General features: G+C 40.5%; 1 pseudogene; it reads right to left on the bottom strand.

The window, feature by feature from the left end:
• Window positions 1-12,237, bottom strand: part of LOC137228067 (RING finger protein 11-like) — a 44,287-nt pseudogene extending 32,050 nt beyond the window's left edge.
• Between the last annotated feature and the right edge of the window lie 5,393 nt (window positions 12,238-17,630).

Here is a 17,630-nt window from a genome sequence, read left to right as displayed (position 1 = left end):
TCTTTATTCTTAAATGGAGCATAAATAACATTTATTGGCTAAGATTATTTGCAATAAACAAGACTGTTTACTGTTTACCACCTAGCAGATGATTATTTGTAAGTCTCACTGAGATGCTAAAACCTTATACTGAGCTCTCATTTTACCAGAGTGAATTTAAATTAACTTCAGCAGCCAGAATTAATGAAACCGGGTAAATGATGCAAAGATATTCCACAGGGTATTCTGTTTTAATTAGAGATAGAAAATGTGAGTCATTAGAGGTTTTAAAAAATGTTGCATTGTATTACTTTCTCATATTTTGAATCTAGGAATATAGATGAAAACTAAAAAATGTTAGCCTCTTTAGTTCAGTTTTAATGTATATCAGCTCTGAATTTATATTGAGTGAATAGTAAAGAGTGAATGAAGAACATAGTCTGGAGGCATTCAGGTACAAGTCCTAAATTTTATTAGAAGTTGAGTATCTGTTAATTAGCAGGTAGCTATATAACTTAACTATAAAGCCACTACAATTCAAACATTGTAGCACTACTACATGAATGAACACATATACAAATTAAACAGAAAAGAATATCCACAAATAGTTCTTAGTATGTCTGGGAAGTTTGATTGTGATAAAGTCAAGTTATAATCTTTAAAATTGATGCCTAGAAAACTACACACCCATTTAAAACTAAAGTCTGTACCTCACACTACATACCAAAATAAATTACACCAGTTGCACATGTAAGAAGCTTGCAAGTTGCCACTTTACCCTAACAAGATGAGTCTTTCACAAATGCTTTCTCCCACTCTGTGGCTTGTCTTTTCATTATCTTGACAGTGATTTTCAGAGAGCAGAAATTTTCTATTTTAATGAAGTCTAGCTTATCAGTTCTTTCATGGAATGTGCCTTTGGTGTTATATTTTAAAAGTCATTGCCATACCCAAGGTCATCTAGGTTTTCTCCTATGCTATCTTCTGGGAGTTTTACAGTTTTGTGTTTTACATTTAGGTCTGTGGTTCATTTTGAGTTAATTTTTATGAAGGATATAAAGTCTGTGTCTCGATTTTTTTTTTTTTTAACTATGGACATCCAGTTGTTTCAGCACTATTTGATGAAAAGACTATCTTTGCTCCATTGTATTGTCTTTGTTCTTTTGCCAAAGATCAGTTGATTTTATTTATGTGGGTCTATTTTGGGGCTCTTTATTCTGTTCCACTGATCTATTTGTTGTTTCACCAATACCACCCTGTCTTGATTACTGCACCTTCATAGTAAGTCTTCAAGTTGAGTAGTGTCATTCCTTCAACTGTGTCCTTCAATGAGGTGATAGCTATTCTGGGTCTCTTGCCTCTTCATATGGACTTTAGAATCAGTTTGCCAATATCCATAAAATAACTTGCTGGGATTTTTATTGGGATTGCACTGAATTTCTATAGATTAAGTCAGAAAGAACTGACATTTTGATAATACTGAGTCTTCCTATTCATGAACATGCAATAACTCTCCATTTATTTATTCTTTGACTTCATTCATCATGGTTTTGTAGTTTTCCTCCTATAGAGGTTGTACATATTTTATTAGATTTATACAGAAGTATTACATTTTTGGCAATGCTAATGTAAATAGTGTCAGTTTGTTTTAAACCTATTCCACTTGTTCATTATTGGTATATAGGAAAGCAATTGCCTTTTGTATATTAACCTTGGATCCTGCAACCTTGCTATAATCACTTATTAGTTACAGGAGTTTTGGGTCAACTCTTTAAGATTTTCTACATAGATGACCATGTCACCTGTGAACAAAGACAGGTTTATGTCTTCGTTCTCAATATGTACACCTTTTATTTCCTTTTCTTGCCTTATTGCATTAGCAAGGACTTGCAGCACAATATTGAAAAGTTATAATAAAGGAGGATATCCTTGCCTTGTGCTTAATCTTAGTGGGAAAGCATTGAGTTTCTCTCCAGGAAGTATGATGTTAGCTATTGGTTTTTTTGTAGATCGTATTTATCAAGTTAAGGAAGTCCTCTCTATTCCTAGTTTACTGAGAGTTTTTCTCATGAGTGCATGCTGGATTTTGTCAAATGCTTCTTCTGCATGTATTTATATGTTTTTTTCCTTTATTTGTCTTGGTTGGATTATATTAATTAATTTTCAAATGTTGAACCAGCCTTACGTACCTGACACAAATCCCATTTGGTCATGGTATATAATTGTTTTTATACTTTTGTGGCTTCAATTCACTAACATTTTGTTGAGAATCTCTGACACCATTTTTATCACATTTCTACTATAAAAGGTTTGGGATTCTAACGAATTTAAGCTATTAATTAGTCTTATCAAATTGTGCTCTTTATTCAAAGATACACCATAGCAGAACCCTGAGGGGATGGATGGTGAATGCTAAGGCCTGAATTTACACTTCTTTTATTCTTTATACCCTGAATCTGTCTCTCAACAAGTGTTCACGGTTGATGTTTAATTGTATGGAAATTAGATATAGCTCACTCCATTCATTCATTCAACAGATTCTACAGCAGAAGGGAGGCTTCTAAGGAGGTAGGGTGTATTAGTGGGGCTGTAGGTTATTACAGGGAATGCAAGCAAGGCCTCATAATGGAGACGGTGATATTTGAGAAAAGACCTAAAAAAGTGAGTGGATGAGTACTGTAGATAGTAAAGACAACAGCAATTCAGGTAAAGGGAACAGCAAGTGAAAATGTCTTCCTACTATACTTGTTGAACATCAAGGACTAAAGAGTATAAGGTGTTTGCAAAAGAGTGAGCAAGGAGTAGAGGTGGAGGACATGAGATCAAATATATAATGTGGAGGGTAATCATGTGGCAACTTTCCAGCATTTTAAGAACTTCAGCTTCAACTATGATGAAGGGGAAGACACTGAAGTCACATAATTCTTCTGACTTAGATTCTCAAAGTGTTCTCCGGCCACTATGTTAAGGACACAGTTCAGAGGGATAATAATTAAGATGACAGACAACGAAATCTTAATCCTGAGTGGTAACAGTGGAAAAATCGAGAAACTGTCAAATTCTGGTTCTATCTCAAAGATAGGGCTGACACATTTTGCTTGTGTATTGGATGTGAAAGGAGAGAGAAAGAAAAACGTCAAAGATGAATCACATTTTGTAACTGAGCACCAGGAAGAATGGAGCTGCGCTTTTCTGTTTTGTAAAGTCTACAGGAAAAGCATGAGCGACTATGTGTGTATTTGATTGCAAGGTATATTAAGTTTGGGATGTCTATTAAATGACAAAACAGAGATATTCTGTTAGTAACCAGTCTTGTTAGGTGGACCCAGTCCGTAAATGACAACCATCTATCTACCTAATCTGCTCAATCTGAAGCCCCATAAAGGATTTGGGGGCATTAGTGTGAAGAGGGGCTTCCTTTTGTGTTTGTGTGTATGTGTGTCATCTGCTTTGACACTGTGGTTAGGCTAAGGTAGCACTATTCTGGGCTTTCATCTTTGGCAACTTTTTTCTCACCATGAAGCTTTTTTATTGGGTTGACACCAAATGAGTATTTGCCTGATTCTTCATGTCCTGATTCTTTAACTATTTTCCTAGTTTGGACAGCCACAAATTTGGTTAGTATTTGTTAATTCCACCCTTCAACTTGGACACACTTGAAGCGAAGTGAAGTCCCACCACACTGATGGTAGACTCCATCTGAGCCTGCTCAAAAGGGCACAGAAGGTTGTCCACGGGGAGGGTACTATCAGAGGCTGATTGACAGTATCTGTGTTGTAGACCAACTTAAGGGCAAACACATACGGTTCTTACGCTTTCCTGCTCCTGATAATAGGCAATGGCAGGCTCTGGATCACAATGCTTGAACCCAGCAGGAATAGTGTTGCATTACATGTGGCATGACTATGATAAGGGGTATATATGTTATCTAGCATGTATCTTCTTTTTTATGCTACACAAATACAAGGCTGTCACTTTCTGAGACATTAAACTTTCTCTGGCTGTGACAGATTAAAAGCAGATGCCAAGTTAGAAACATTTCTGAATTAGGTGATTTGGGTTCCTTGACCAGGTTAAGAAAAACAAAACAAAACTGTTCTTCTTCTTGGTTTCACATTTAAACAATATGAGTTAGTCTAAACTATATGACCAAAAAATCGAACTACTAAAATAACAGGCTCTTATCATTATTATTTTGATATAATAAATAATAGAGGGATATTGTTTTACTAATAATTACCAGCATTTAGTAACGACAAGCCAAACATTAAGTCTTTAGGAAATTTGTGAACTCCTTCATTTCTTACAATAACTCTGTCAGATTGGTACCAGTATCTATCCCCATTGATGAAGAAACTCAGTTTCAGAGGAAGACACTGAGGCACAGAGAGGTTAAATGTAACTTGTCTATAATTGCCCTAGCTGCTATGCTAGTCGGCTTCATCAACCACTATCACCACTATCACATTTCTTTAATTGGACTTTAGATTCAGATAAACAATTTTTCCTGGTTGCAAGGAAATCATTTAACAGGCCCACATTGCAATGCTTGAAATGCAAGTCTGAGTCCAAATCTGAGAACCCTAAACCATGTGATCACTAAAAATACTGAGTATCAATTCTGAGCCTTATAATACGAGTTTGCATTTAAAATAACAGGCCCTATTAGGAATAAGTGTACAAATGGCATTCTAGGAGGGAATATATCCAACAGGTGTTTTAAATTGCTTTAGTGGCAGTGAAAATGTATGAAGGCATTTCCTGCAACACTAAATGAGCTGATTTGCTTTTGGTGGGTAAACACTGAACTTTGTTTACAAAACTTAACCTGAAAGTATTTTCTAAGTATCCTGCTATTACTCAAAGTTAGGCTTGTTATCTCCTTTAACAAACAAGAATGGTAAGACACAGTCTCAGTTAGTATAGTATGGATAAATCATTTGCAGGCTTGGGTAAACTTGTACCTTAACGAGTGTCTTCAATTTGGGGAAGACATGAATTCACTATTGCCATTCTCTATGCATATTATTGCCATATAAACTAATTCCAGCAAAAGAAAGCTATAGTTAGGTAGAACCTTTCATAAAGTGATGCAGTCACTCAGGAATACCTTATAACCTAAACTGACTGGACAGTCAGTAACCAATGAATTATTCTAATGCTGATTCATCTCAGAGATCCTTTATTCCAATGACTTCCGCTGCTATCCTTCTCTTTTTCTTTTGGGATTAAGAACTACGCATAAAGTCTTAGTTACTCTAAGGTTCACCTTGTACCTCTCCTGTCATACAACTCGTCACTTTCCCCATCATCTGCCACCAAATGCCAAAAAGAAATCTGAGTACTCTGCGGTCATAGCACAGGTATTTCTAAAGAGAGGAACACCTATTCAAAAATCACTAATCCGAGAATAAATATATGGGGAAATGAACTGGGGACATGAGTGGAATCTACTGAAACTGTGAGAGGCCAGCAGGGCAGCTATGTGTGTCTATATGTGCCTTAAAGAATAATGCTCTCTAGGAGAAAATATGCTTTAATGCCCCAAACTTTAATCCAATTAATATCTGGGAATATATTTCAAGACCACTTGTATATATGTGTATGTACATAATGTTAGCATTGTATATTATTTGTGTTATATTCTCCCTTATATTCATGGGAATATGTTGCCTTTAAAGTTTAAACTTTCTTGTTGATTTTGTACATGGATGAAGGTTCACACAGTAAGATAAGTTCAAGGATTTCTTTCTCCAATACCATTGATATGAATTCCTATTACTTAATTTCTTTTTGATAGATTTTCAGATGCCAGTCCAAGATAGTTCTGCCAATGGAAATCACAGGACTACCAAATATGGAAAAGACTGGAACACTTACAGTGTGTTTTCATGGTCTGCATCAGAATTCTACAGAAGGCATCTGGCTGAATTGGCAGTGAAATGAGAATGGAAAGTTAGTGTGTCGGTTACTTTTTAGTGTAGTATGTTTTCTTTTCTACTATTCTACTATGTATTAGAAATTACGTAAATATCAGGAGAAGAGAAATGGTTAAGAAAAAATATAATCTGTCATGTTAAAGACATTTGGCACTTACCTAGGCTCACAGGTAACACGAGAGAACATGAGAGCTGGCTTGTGAGAGCTAACCTTTTTCCATTTCCCTCAGTGTCTTCATGAAAAGCTTTGAGGCTCAAAGAAGGAAGTGACCCTGCCAGGTGCATACCATGAATCAGTGATGAAAGGGAGACTCCTTGGCTTCTGTAGAGCCATGACTCTGTACACACGGTATTAAAGAAGCATTAATTAAATGCCCCTTTACCTAACAACGTGGAGCTTAATCATAGGGTTTGGGCTTCTTGTCTCTTCTTTTCTTTTGCTTTCTCTTTTCCATCCTTGGGGGGCCTTAGTTTTTAGTTGCTCTCTTGAACTGGATTTACAAGACATTTCTTTTCACTAGCCCTTACTTTTTTGGATTGTAGGCTGAATTTTTAAGAAGTTGGGGAAGAAAAAAAAAAAAAGTTGGGGAAGGATACTGAACTGCCAAAAGTTAACAGATTATTGGCAAAGATATAAAAATAATTAGAATGCCAATTTCCCTGGGTATTCCCTGTGTACTTTAGGGGTAAAAATAGTATTTGTAAAGTGATTTCAAAATGTGAAAATATTACCTGTGGGATATAACCTACGGGTGAAGAGCACTAACTCTAAAATTAATTTGCCTGGATCTTTTTTCCCCAGCTCCACCACTTATTAGTGGTGGGAGTTCAGGAGTGGTACTTCTTTGTGTTCCACTTCCTCTTTGAAAATCAAGGGCTTAATAACCTCACCCATTTTACAGGGCTGTGGCGTGGAGTTAATACATGTAGAGTGGTTAGGAATCCATGCCACTCTTAAGTCTTTGAAAATCAATCTTACTATTGTTGTTACTACTATTATTAATTTGTTAGCTGTCCTTGAAAAAGTTTGCCAGCAGTACTCACTTGCTTTTCTTTTTGTTTTATATTCTCTACATCCCACTTAAGCATTCTACCAAACCTTAAGAGGCTCTTATCAGATATATTACACCTCTTTACTTGTTTGTCACAGCAAAAGTAAAAGGAGTGTGGCTCCCCTTGATCAAACAAACCAGAACTTTGGTTTTCTCCCATTCATACACATTGGTGAACAGATGTGAGAAAACGACTCCATGGGGCTTTCAGTCTGGAGCCAAACATCCAGGCTCTGTGTAACTCGACACTATTATGCACACATGTTGGTCCCTTAGGACCCAAAAGAATCTCAACTAAGCCCATCATTATTTCAGGAATATGACGAATGCTTTTTGTGAAGTAGGTGAATGTCACAGAAATACAAGAAAAGGCAGGGGTGTTTCATATCACAACTTTTTGAGAAATGCTCAGCGCTCTAAGATGTAGCTGACAATTCCCCCATCAGCTAATGCTTTCAAAGTGACCATAAATTTCACCATAAAGACATTTTTTCAGCAATGGCAATAACGCGGTGACTATACTGCTCAATTCCTCACAGTGTCAGCATTAAATACATTAAAAGGGTAAGTTAAAATATCTGTCTGATTGCTTCTGACATAACCCCGAGATCTCTTTTACTTCTGTACTCCATCAATTATAATGTGGAACATTAAGACAAATTATTTCTAAACACTAACAAGGAATGTAGCAACAAGTGGCAGACAATCAAGGGGAATTTTGCCATAGCGTGGTGCTTATTTTGTTACAAGCAGGAGTGCAAACCCAAAGGATGTAATTTAGAGGAAACTCTGTCCTGTCTATTCTCTAGGAACTAGAACAAGGAGACTGAGAGAAGATGATTCTGGGTAAATCAAACCGTTTTCTCCTAATTACAGCTGACTAATAGGGAGCAAACTCCCATGGAAGGCTGTGAGCTGCTTGAAGAAAGCTACGAGGTTGCCCTGGTTAGGGTCTTTCATATACAGTCATTCAAGCTCAGACTTGATCATCTGTCAGGGATGCTACAGTAGGGAGAGTTTTGCCGTAGCTCTGAGACTCAGCAAGATCACTTCCAACTCTAAAACCTACAATTTTAATTTAATCACCAACACCAGCCATCATTAAGAGCGACTTTAAATAACTCCAAATCTGTTCATCTACTCACATATTCTTTACACAGTCAACAGACCTCGAGTGATTACTACATGCCAGACACAGTTCTAAGACACAGAATAAGGGATAAGAAAGGTAACAACCTCTGTCACTGTGGGGCTTGAGTTCTTTGGGAAGAAGTTCATCTAAATACAAAGAGACACCAAAGATAATATTTGTTTTTATGATTATTCTGTGAAAGAAGTAAGGTAATCTGATAAATTGGGACTAAGTTAGGCCGGTAGGACAATCAAGGAAAAAATATCTTTAAGAGATGAGTGCCAAAGAATAGAAAGGAATCATTTATGGACAATTTTTCTGGAAATACTATTTCCAAAACATGGGAAAAACAAATACAAAAGCCCTGAGGCAAGATGAAGCTTAACTACAATCAAGGAACAAAAAGAAGCTAAAAGGTTAGCTTCTTGCACCCTCTTGCTCTGCTGGTGGGAATGTAAATTGATACAGCCACTATGGAGAACAGTATGGAGGTTCCCTAAAAAACCAAAAATAGAATTACCATATGATCCAGCAATCCCACTACTGGGCATATACCCAGAGAAAACCATAATTCAAAAAGACACACGCACCCCAATGTTCACTGCAGCACTATTTACAATAGCCAGGTCATGGAAGCAACCTAAATGCCCATTGACAGACGAATAGATAAAGAAGTGGTGGTACATATACACAATGGAATATTACTCAGCCATAAAAAGGAATGAAATTGAGTCATTTGTTGAGACGTGGATGGATCTAGAGACTGTCATACAGAGTGAAGTAAGTCAGAAAGAGAAAAACAAATATCGTACGTTAACGCAGGTATGTGGAACTTAGAAAAATGGTACAGATGAACCGGTTTGCAGGGCAGAAATACAGACACAGATGTAGAGAACAAACGTATGGACACCAAGTGGGGAAAGCCGCGGGGGGTGGGGTGGGGTGGGGTGGGGATGGTGGTGTGCTGAACTGGGCGAGTCGGATTGACATGTATACACTGATGTGTATAAAACTGATGACTAATAAGAACGTGCTGTATAAAAAAATAAATTAAATTAAATTCAAAAATCAAAAAAAAAAAGAATACTGTCTACTGTCCTCCGCGCCCCCTGGAACACTCACTCTAAATATCCAGGAGGTGCTTGCAGAATGAATCAATCAATGAACAAACAAGCTCACTCATTTCAAACGTGCGGTCACATGAGTAATCCGACCTTCTAAGAAGTTAAGCTTCCGGAAGGAGCCCATTTTCTTAACGTATTCAGCATCGAGTCATCACAAAATATGAACTCTTATAAAGTACTGCCCCCTCACTTCCCATGAGAAAGCAAAATTCCTCAGCAGGGAAATGGGAGGGTAGCAGACATTACCCGCAAAGCTTTGGAAAGGCTGCGGCTCGCTGAGCACTTCACTAGGGCCCCTGACCGCCTGCCTGGTAGTAGGACAGACACACCAGGAACGGCTGCTGACCGGCAGAAAGAGCGCCCAGCCAGGCAGGCAGCACACCCCGCACCCTGCCAAGCGAGGTCTGGCCAGCAAGGGAAAGATGCCCTCTCCACTTCAGAACTGCCCACCACTAGAAAGCCAGGTCCTGCCAGGGCCTGGACACACGAGGCCTTCCTTACAAGGGTTACAAATCTGTGGCCTTGCTCTGCCTCGAATAAAAGACAGAGACGGGGACAACGTGACCATCTCCAGATGAACTTTCAACTTCGTTTCAAGTGCCTGGGTGCTGGGTCACAGTGCATTTCTAAACTCTTCCAATACTCAAAAATACCAATTTCTAAGATGCAGAAGAGTTGTTAAACATACACTTAGCACAGATCCCAGTCCCACTCCTGAGTATTTTCTCAAGTGAGGTAAAAACCCCAGTTCACATGGAAACCTGCCCTGGGATGTTTACAGCAGCTTTATTCCTGATCCCCTCAAAACTGGAAACATCCCACAAGTCCTGCCACCCACAGGCGAATGGACAAACAGAATATGGAATACAACACAGCCAGAAAAAGGAGTGGCTTCTCATACCCGCAACAACAGGGATGACGGACTTCCCTGGTGGTCCAGTGGCTAAGACTCCGCGCTCCCAATGCAGGGGGCCCGGGGTCCATCCCTGCTCAGGGAACTAGATCCCGCACGCTGCAACGAAAACATACCGTACGCGCCAATGAAGATCCCATGTGCCGCAACTAAGACCCGGCACAGCCAAGTAAATAACTAACTAAATCAATGTTTAAAACAACAACAACAAAAAAAAAACCCGGGTTGGATCTCGCATGGTTTTACTGAGCTAAAGCAGCCAGAATCAAAAAGCTACATGCTGTTGTTCCGTTAATCTGGCTTTCTGGAAAAGCCAAAACCTTAGGGACAGACAGGAGATTAGCGGCCAAGAAGCTAGAGGCATGCTGGCGCCAAAGGGCAGCAAATGGCATGACAGGATTGCTCTGCCGCCTGACGGCGATCATCTGTCAAAACTCCTACAACTGTGCACTACAAGTGAACTATGCTTCACGGCTACTAAGGATAAACAAATGATTACATTTTGAAAAATGCGCCGGCCAGCCAACCCGTGCATGACAAGTGCAGTAAGAGGGGCGGGGAGGCAAGTGGATCAGCTGGACTTCTGAAGGTTCTCCCCACTTTCAGTTTCCCTCCCCTGGGATGTCTCCCCGCCCTGCCCACTGCTCAGGCCGCCCACCAGGGCCACCCGGAGTTACCCAACCGAAAAAGCCAGAGCCCAGGCTCAGCCGCGCCTCCGGGCACAGAAAGGGCAAAAATAGAAAGCGCCAGTGCGCGGTGGCGGGCTGGAAACCCTCGGACCTCAGATGACTGCGGAGAACCGGGGCCCGGGAGTCAACATCGGCTCCCAGGCGGTCCCAGCGTCCCGACCCCGACCCCGGCCGCGACACACTTTCCACAAACTGACACACACGGAGCCCGCGCGAGGGCCGGGTCGCCTGGAGGACGGTCCCCCGCAAGCCGAGGGCACGAAAGGGCGCCCCAAAGGCGCCGGCCCAAGGCGCCCGCTGCGCTTTCCCTTCGGAAGGTGGGCTGCGGGGCCCAGGCGTAAACCCTGAAACAAGGAACACGCGCACCACGCCGCCACGGGGGACGAGAGGCCGGGCGCCCACCTAGCCCGACACCCTGCATTTCTGGAATCACCGGACGCCTGTGTACATTTCCGTCTGGCCTGTCATTTTCCAAAGGCCACTCAAGGTCAGGGGACAGAACGCCTCCTCTCCAAGTGTCCTGCCAGCCCACCCACTCAAGATCAGAGGGACAAAATGCCTAACTAAAACAAAACAAAACAGAAACACAAAAAAACTGGAGAGAGGGAGGAAAGGGTGCTCTGAAAAATAAAAAAAAAACTAAGCACGTTGACAGCGCTAAGAATAAACTACCAGGAAAAAGAAACCCTACATGTCAGATCCTAAAGTACAGAAGGGCAAGCCCGCCGGCAGTCCAGGCCCGGGGGAACCGGGGTCCCCAGCCCTGCAGAGCCAACTGCAGAGCGGCTCAGGCGCCCCTCGGAAGCGCGGGGTCCCCGCGGCCGAGTCGGCGCCCCCGGCCGGCGCCGGCTCCCCTCTGCCCACCCTGCGCGCGGGGGCTGGAAACTGCCGCGGAGAACCACGGCGGGGCGGGAAGGGGGGGCTCCAAAGAGGGTCTGGCGACTCGAGTCGCTCCGTTTCTCGGTGGGCTCAGCGCGCGCCGTGGGGGAAGAGGGGCGGGTTTCCGGGAGGAGGGGACGGGCGGCACTTACGTAGACCGGCAGCGGCCACGGGTAGACGGCGGGCTCGGTTCCCAAGAGCGACTCCAGCCTCAGCTCCAGCTTCTCCCCCATGTCTTCGCTCGCGGCCCCCGCACCGCGCTACTCGGGCGGTTGGAGGAGGGGCGCGGCGCCGCCGGCGGGGGCGGGGCAGACGGGCAGGCGGGAGGCTGAGGGGAGGGGGCCTGGCCTGGGCCTCAGCTGCCGCCGCCGCGCTCCCGCCCGGCCCCCGGCTCCCTCTTTGTGGTCACAGGCCCGGGGCCTCCAGCGCTGCTGCGAACTCGGGCCGGCATGAGGCGAGCACAATGAGCCGGGGGCCGGACTAAAACACTCCCCGCGCGGGCGGCCCGCCCCGTGGACTCGCACGCTCTCGCGCGCGCACGCACGCACGTACGCACGCACGTACGCACGTCATCGGCTGTCCCTGGCCACACCCACCGGCCCGAAGTGGGGACCCGGGAAAACCCCCTCAGGGCCAGTGATGGCGGGTTCGACTCCCGCCCTCGACGTACCGTGACACACCCCCTTCCCCCCAATAATAAGACTATAATTCCTATTAAATATGACAGCTGGAATCCGGGCTTCTGTTCACAAAAATGCCGTGTATTTAGCCTATGCTAGGCACCAGACCGCGGACGCTCAGTACTGGCAAAAAAGGAAATGCCCTGCCTTCATAGCACTGCCATTTTAATTGGAATAGTAGTGACAATGGTCAAGGGAGAAAAAAAAGTGTCATCATCGCCACGGGGATGGTTAATCTCATGTGCGCACTGCGTGGGGCCCCGGCAACCACAAACATTATTCCAGATGTGGCCAGGAAGGTATTCTTCAGAAGAGATTAACACGGAAATTGGTCCACTTTGCGTAAAGGAGATTGTCAATGCCGCGGCGTGGGTGGGCCTCGTCCATCAGCTGAAGGACTGGAGAGAAAAATGAGGTGCCCTAGAAAGAGGGAAGTGTTCCTCCAATGGACTTGGCACATCAGCTCTTCCCTGTGTCTCCAGCCCAGAGTCCTGCCCTGACTTGCCTGCCTCACGGTCACAAGAGTCAACTCCTTAAAACGAAACTATATATGTAAAAATATTGAATATATACAAGCCTATTAATTTGTATATGTGTGTATAGATATGATATATATATGTATACACATATGTTTATATGTGCATGCGTTTGTAGTATATGTGTAAGTACTATATACAGTATACATACAAGCCTATATATTTGTGTGTATATATTGTATACATGTATGTATGTGTATATATATAGTATACATATTATAAAGATGAACATGCTGTTTCATAGAGATAGTGATAAAAAGAAGAAAAAAGTAACATATCAAAATGATAAAATCATTAGAGTTTGCTTAAACATCAACTCATTACTCTCAAAAGAGATAATGGTAAGGAAATACACATTTTACTATCTTTATGGTAGGAACTGTATTTTAGATAGTCAAATAGCTCTGAGGGTCACTGTTCTTAAAAATGAATTCTATCTCAAAAATGGAGAAGAAATGATCAAATTTAAATAACTTTTTGCAATCTATATTGAAATAATGGATTTAGGCAACAGTCATAATGGCTGTTACCATTGTACTAAGGTGGAATGCTAATGGGAAGAATTATAAAGAAGGAGTTATGTCATGACTGGAATGCAGTAATCAATCTTAGTATCAGAAGCAGGTTACCATGAAGGTAATTAAGCTTCAGCTTCAGGTTCCCTTATTTGCATATGTCACTTCCAAGCTCTGGGAGGGGCCAGAACTGTATGATGTTTGAAGAAATTAGTTAGGTTTTACGAATTTTAATTTTTGTGTCTGTAATTTCTTTACTATTCTAACTAAACATTTACATTTGTCACTTTTTTTGTAATTCTGTAGCCTTTTTGTTAAAGAAGAGACTTCAAAGTGTAAAAGCTTCAGGCCTTAACTAATCTAGACTTATTCCTGATTAGAATCACTAGTCCTGAGACAAACAAACATACTATGCTTCTCCATGTTATGCAACTGAATCACCCAAAATTATGTACACAGTATTCTTTTTTTTTTAATGTTTATTTATTTATTTTTGGCTGTGTTGAGTCTTCGTTTCTGTGCGAGGGCTTTCTCCAGTTGTGGCAAGCAGGGGCCACTCTTCATCGCGGTGTGTGCGCCTCTCGCTATCGCTGCCTCTCTTGTTGTGGAGCACAGGCTCCAGACGCGCAGGCTCAGTAGCTGTGGCTCACGGGCCTAGTTGCTCCGCAGCATGTGGGATCTTCCCAGACCAGGGCTCGAACTCGTGTTCCCTGCATTGGCAGGCAGATTCTCAACACTGTGCCGCCAGGGAAGCCCTACACAGTATTCTTGACAAAATTTTTGAAGTTTAATATATTCAAACCATTATATCTAACTAAAATATTGAGAAAATATGGAGAACAGGGAAAAAGTTAAACTACCTCATAAGGAAGCAATCAATAAAATCCAAACTTTGGAGTGTACTATAGAATAATTGCCTACATTTCTTTAAAATTTTAATAGAATTGAAAAAAATTAAAATGGAGGATTTTGCGTGATTTTTAAAAATTCTGATGTGATCAAAAACTGTGAAAATACATTTCTTAGAAGGTAAAGGAAATTGATTATGAATTGAATATTATTACATGACATTAATAAATAATTAAATTTGTAACAAGTGCTAATGTGATTGTGTTTATGTAAGAAATATTTTTATTACTATTTTTGAGATTCATATTAACTTTAAAGTTGTTTGGTTTAAAGAACAAATATTAGGGGATAGATTTAAAACATGTTTTTTTTAAGCTAGATGATGAATTCATAAGATTTATTGACCTTTCTTCTTTTGTAAATATTTGAAAATTTTTATAATTTAAAAATATTTGTTAAATTTCCCCATAAACATTCTGTTTACTTACACCATGACCAAGTGGGATTTATTCCTGGAATGCAAGGGTGGTTCAGCATATGAAAATCAATCAATGTAATATTCATACATCACATTAGCAGAAAAAACAAACCAAACCAGAACAAAACACATGATCATCTCAATGCATTAAGAAAGAGCATTTGACAAAATTTAACACATTTCATGATAAAGACACTCTAAAAACTAGGAATAGAAGGAAATCACCTCAACATAATAAAGGCCGTATATGAAAAACTCATAGCTAACTTCATACTCAATGATAAAAGATTGAAAACTTTTTCTCTTAATATCAAGAACAAAACAAGAATGTTCTTTTTCAACACTTATATTCAACATAGTCCTGGAAGTCAACCTGGGCAGTTAGACAAGAAAAAGAAAGTTAAACGTTCCAAATCAGAAAGGAAGAATTAATCTTATCTCTGTTCACAGATGACATGACATTATATGTAGAAAACCAAAACAATTACACCCCCAAAAAGAGAAGAAACGGAACTAATAAATGAACTCAGCAAAGTTATAGGATACAAAATCAACAACGAAAATTAGTTGCATTTCTGTATGCTAATGATGAACAATCAAAAAGGAAATTAAGAAAACCATTCAATTTACAATAGCGTCAAAAAGAATAAAATACTTAGGAATAAACTTAACCAAGTAGAAAAAATATTTACACTGAAATTAAAGAAACAAATTTTAAAAAGACACAAATAAATGGCGAGATGTCCCATATTCATTGATTGGGATATTCAATATTGCTAAAATGTCAACACTACCCAGAGTAAACTACAGATTCAATGCAATACCGATTAAAATCACAATGATTTTTTTTTTTTGCAGAAATAGAAAAATCCATCCTAATGTTAACATGGAATTTAAAGGGACCTGAAGTAGTCAACTGGTTTTTAACAAGGATGCCAAGACTATTCAATGGGGAAAGAAACATCTTTTCAACAAGTGGTTTTGGGAGAAGTAGATGATCTACATGCATTAAGAAAGGAAGTTATGCTCTTAACATATATAAAAGTTAACTGAAAATGGATCAAAGACCTAAATGTAAAAGCTAAAACTATCAAACTCTTAGAAGAAAACATGGCAAAATTTCATGACATTGGATTTGATCATGGTTTATTGGATATGACACCGAAAGCTCAGGCAGCAAGAGAAAAAATAGATAAGTTGGACTTCATCAAAATTTAAAACTTTTGTGCATCCAAGGACACTATCAACAGAGTGAAGATGTAATCTACAGAATGGGAGAAAATATTTGCAAATCATATACTGCATAAGGGATTGATACCCAGAATACCAAAAGATGTCCTACACTTCAGCAATAAAAATACAGGGCAGTCCAATTAAATATAAGGGAATTGAGTGGACATTTCTCCAAAGAGGATGTACGGGTAGTGCATGAGCATATGAGAGGATATTAAATATCACTAATCTTTAGGGAAATTCAGACTGAGAGCAGGATGGCATGTCACCTCACACACTTGGGATGGCTGTTGTTGAAACAAAACACAATGGCAGGTGTTGGCAAAGATACGCAGAAATTGGAGTCCTTGTGCTTTGCTGATGGGACTATGAAATGGTGCAGTGGCTCTGGAGGACTGTCTAGTCCTCAAAAATTGTACACCGATTGCCATGTCATCCAGCAGTTTCACTTCTGGGTATATACCCAAAAGAGGTTGGAGTAGGGACTTGAACAGCCACTTGTACACCTATGTTCTGGCAGCATTTTTAACAGTAGCCAGGAGGTGGGGGTAACCTAGGTGTCTATCCAAGGAAGAAAGGATAAACAGAATGTAGTTTATGCATACTGTTGACTATTGTTCAGACTTGAAAGAGAAGGAAATCCTGGCATGTGCTACAGCAAGGATGAGCCTTGAAGATGTTATGCTAGAAGTAGGCCAGTCACAGAAGGATAAATGTTGCAACATCCCACTTGCGTGGGAATAGCTAGGGTGCTTAGGTTCATGGAGACAGATACTGTTACTTGGGGCTGTGGGGAGGAGGAAATTGGGAGTTGGTATCTAATGGGTATAGAATTTCAGTTGGGGAGCATGGAGAGGTTCTAGAGATGGATGGTGGTGATGGTTGCGCAGCAATGTGGGTACGCTTAATGCCACAGAGCTGAAGTGATAAGAATTTTGGATTTTGCCACGATAGAAAAAAATGAAAAAGTAACTATTAATGAAATAATTTTTAATTAAAAATATACAAAAGATATATAAAAATACTGTTTACCAAAAGGCATGCATAACTTCATATTTATCCTTTCACAGTTACAAACTCAACCTTTCTCAGTAATTTCTGGTGGTAAATATGGATTGATGCTTTTCACACTCATTAATCAATAATGTAGACTCCTGTGGGGACCTCCTTGAATTTTCACATGTACAGTATTACATCAGAAACAAGCACTACTGAAAGAAAAAATGAGGAAGAAACAAAAATAAAATCTTTATCATCTGTCATGTATGCACTTACACTGGTAGCCAGCAAATTTTTCTTTAAAATTCCAAAGAGTAAATATTTTAGACTTTTCAGACCATACAGAGTTTTTTGTAACTACATAATTCTTCTGTTGTTGTATAAAGGCAGCCATAAACAATACATAAAGGAGTGAGCATGGCTGATTCCAAGAAAACTTTACCTACAGCAACAGTCATGGGCCAGCCCTGGGTAATTTGCTGACTGTAATCTTTACCATGTAGTAGTTTGATTGCCAAGAGCTCCAGCTTTTCTTTGGGCACTCAGCTGAAGCTAATGGCTAGAATAAATTTAACATAGGTATGCCTGTGAAGTGCACTGGGAGGCCTCCTCAATAATTGTAGCACTTATGAT

This window comes from Pseudorca crassidens, chromosome 7 (genome assembly GCF_039906515.1).
Source record: "Pseudorca crassidens isolate mPseCra1 chromosome 7, mPseCra1.hap1, whole genome shotgun sequence".
In the NCBI taxonomy this organism is placed as follows: Eukaryota; Metazoa; Chordata; class Mammalia; order Artiodactyla; family Delphinidae; genus Pseudorca; species Pseudorca crassidens.
Note: the sequence above shows the minus strand (reverse complement) of the source record. Positions and strands in the feature narration are given on the sequence as shown.